The sequence below is a fragment of the Crocodylus porosus genome, unplaced genomic scaffold (assembly GCF_001723895.1).
Source record: "Crocodylus porosus isolate Cpor-Errol unplaced genomic scaffold, CroPor_comp1, whole genome shotgun sequence".
NCBI lineage: Eukaryota > Metazoa > Chordata > Crocodylia > Crocodylidae > Crocodylus > Crocodylus porosus.
In genome coordinates, this window is record NW_017728914.1 from 35,167,508 (window position 1) to 35,171,166 (window position 3,659).

Here is a 3,659-nt window from a genome sequence, read left to right on the forward strand (position 1 = left end):
TTGTGCCCACTGACCCCCTAGTCTCAGCAATGCCCCGTCCCCCATCACTTACCTGTTTCTCCCTTTTGACCATTGGTCTGGGCTCGCTGGCTGTTGCTGGGCCTGGTAGTTCATCGTCTCCTCCGCCCTCGTCTTCCCCCTCCCCCGACGAGCCTAGTTTAAAGCCCGCCCGTTTTTCTCAGGGGCAAAGCCCTTGGATGTAGAGCTCGGCACCCAAGTGCTTCCCGCAGGGGCTAGTCTCCTCCTGCAGCAGTGCTCCTCTGCTCGTCAACAGTTTTTGTTGAGGGGAGCAAAGAAATCCCTGGAGATGTTCATGCCTTGATCTTGCAGGGGGATGAGCAGGGCAGCTCAAAGTATGCGATGAGGGAATTGGACTGCGGTGGTGGCATTTTGAGGAATGGAAAGTGCAATTGCTGAATTAGCCAAATCAGTGAGGGAGGGAGGGAGAGAAAGCCCAGTCTGCAATGCCCGCATCCCCGGGTCTTGCCCGTTGGACCCAAACAAGCTGCTGTGCTGAGACGCAGTGTTTCTTGGGCAGTTAAGATGGAAAAGAGCGGAGAGCAAGCAGCTTTCCTCTTGTAGCCCAGTGCGTGCGGTCACACCTCTCGGGGGGGTTCAGGAGCGCTCCCCTTGGTACAGGTCACCAGTCTGGTCTGCAAAATACCACGCATGTCTTTTGAAAGCCGGACTTGGTTGGTTGGGCTCAGAGCTGTTCTCCTGAGAGTAAATCTGGAGCCAACAAAGCCCAGAGCAAGAGCTTATTTCAGAAGAGTTGTGATAGCAAAGACAGCGCCAGACAGGGCACGGTCCAAACAGCAACCCGTGGCTGCAGCAGGACAGGGCGCTGGCTTTTGCAGTGGGTGTTTTATGCCAAACGTAGATGTGGGAATGGGAGGGTCCGTGCACTTTGTCTCTTGGTACGTGTGAAGGTAAAGTCTCACGGGAAGTCTCGGCAGGTAATTGGAAGCGGTAAGGGAAGGGGGATCCATGGAAAACAAGGAGGGGGCTGCATGGCAAACTGCAGGGCCTTCTGGCTCCCAGCACAGCTTTCCCACGCTGCCGGCATGAGGAACCCGGAGGGTCAGGCCGCCTCCCTCGAAGGAGACGGGGTCATTTTCACTGCCCCAGGGATTAATTGCAGGGTCCGGGTGGGGAAGGCAAAAGGATATTGCAAATCCCTCGTTCCTCAGGTTCCCTCCTACCAGCTGTAGCTTCAAGTGGATGAGAAGCGTTAGTTTGGCTTGCAGGTTCAGCTGGCGAGGTGTAAACGGCCTGCTTGGGTGCAGGCAAGTCCTCAGGGCTGCAATAAACTCCTGCTCTCACCTTCCTTGTCATCCATAACCCACATCTGTTTGCAATTAATCCACTGGTGTTTATGGGGGGGAGAAGTTCATTTACCAGCGAGTCTGTAATAGTTTGCAGTAGGTGCCAAGAGTCTCCAGCCCCATTTGGAAAGGGGCTAGGTTTGCATTTTTTGCCTTTTGTTGCCTTCAGCCCTCCAATCTTGTCCCACTCAACAGCAAAGCCCTGCGGAGGTGCATATCAGTCATTCTGCTTTTATTTTGCAGCAGACCTAGTGGGAGAGAAGGGGGAAAAAAACACCCAAAACTATTATTTCCCCTTCCATCCTGCCCCGTGTTGTGCTGATCTGATGCTAAATGTTTTGGAGAATGTGCATTTTGAATTGTGTAATGTAGGTGGGTCCTGTTAAAGCAGCTCTAGTAACTTATTGTGACTCTGTGCAATTCCTTTTCTCGAGGTGTCAGGACTGTCCCACTTCCATTGCATGTGAAACTTTGTACTGTTGGATGAGGGTGCAAATGCCTGAGTTTCATTTCTAATAAATGATCTCTCTAGCAACAAGACCCACACATCCAGGATCTGCTTCTCTGAGGCTTCCAGGGATGGCTTCCAAAAGCTGGGCTCCTGGCTAATCCAGAAACAGTTTTGCATAGCCACACAGGACGACTGGCTTCGGTTTTTCCTTCCCTGTGGCTGAGATCAATGCGGAGATGATAGGCAATTAATATGAGATGACTGAAGAAGGCCTCACCTGAACTACGACTTGGTAGCCAAGCAAGCAGCTCCCAAGCAGAGGGGTGGTTTGTCTGGGAGAAGCCACAGAGCCTTCCCAATGCAACAGAGAGTGTCTTTTGGACAACCTCAAGTCTTTTTAGTTAAGGGATTTTGTACCTCCCATCAAGAGGGATTTCCTCACACTGCCTATCTGTGGTAGATCCAGGTTGTAGCCACGCTGGTCTAGACGAAAAGGCAATCAGGACTCGTAGTAGAGATGATCTCTTTTATTAGCCCAACAAGACTTTTTTGCAAAAAAATTAAAGAAATTTTTTTTTTTGCAAAAATCTTGTTAGTCTAATAGAAGATGATACGATCTCCATTACGAATCCTGATTTCCTACCTTGTATATGTTCGTGAGCAGCTCTTCTTTCACGTTGGTGCCAGCTGATACTGGTTGTAAAGAGCATCTTTGGTCCTATTTGGCTGCTGTCCCCTTGGGTCTGATATTAAAGTGCGTGTTCAGCAGCTGAATGTCGATCTTCCGGCGCGAGGGTCCAGAGAAGTGAACATGCCCAGCATCCCGGGCTCGAAGGTGGACTTAGTCGGGAGCTTTCCCCATCCCGTCCTGTCCCAGGAAATGCTCCCAGCTTTTTCTTCCTTTCTTCCCATCAGGCTCACTTTCTTCCCACTTTTCTCCCTCCTCCCCACCGTCCCAGCATGTGGCACTCATCCTCTTTGTAGACAAACCTCCATTCACAGCTAAGGGGCTCTGGCCAGAGTGTGGAGGGTGAAGATGATTTCCAAGCATTTAACCCTTACATTGAGGTTTTGCAGCCCCAAGGCACACAAAAGCCATCCAAGGAAGTCTCCTGAGACTCCTGCTCCTTTGGACAAGGAGATGGAGATGTCTCAAAAGCCCGGGCTTCCCTGAGCAGCGTTGCTGTGCCTTGCGTGCCCCCAGTCAGTGATGCTGTTGCAGTATTTCTGTGTTAGGGACTTGCACAATTGCCCAGTCTAGACGGCCCTGGGTGACAGGTGTGAAGCTGGGTTTCTGGGCCCCGGTCTCACGGGCTGTTTTATCTACTCCACTCTGCAGACATGCCACGCGCTAAGGACAACTGCACTGGAAGGACAGGAAAGCATGCCCTCCTGCATTTTCCATTTATAAGGGAATACCGTGCGTGTGTAGTAAGTATTTATAATGCTTCCTTGGACCAGATGACTCCTTCCAGCCCCACTGTGATCCCTGTGAAAGCGTGGCAGAGGCGGTAGCACAGCGACTAGGAGCATCCTCACACTGCACGTGTGCAAGGCCTTTCCAACCAGTATCAGCTGCCAGGGTCCTAGCAGATGTGCTGAGCAGCGTGTCCTGCACCCCCCTCCTTGCCTGGACGCCCACCGGGAGCAGTGCTGGCTTGGCAGCTGCCAAAGCCCCCGTTCCCTGCCGTTCTCCCTCGTGCCGTACGGGGACAGCATTCCCCCAGTAACGCAGCAGCCGCAAACGGGCCCGGTTCCCTGAGCTGCTAGGGCGGCTTGGAGAGCTGGAGGGATGCTAGCCACGCTCCTGTCACTGCGGCACGAGCTGGCTGCGCTTGTCAGAGGCAGGAAGCGGGATTAGGCTGCATTAAAGGACGTGGCGA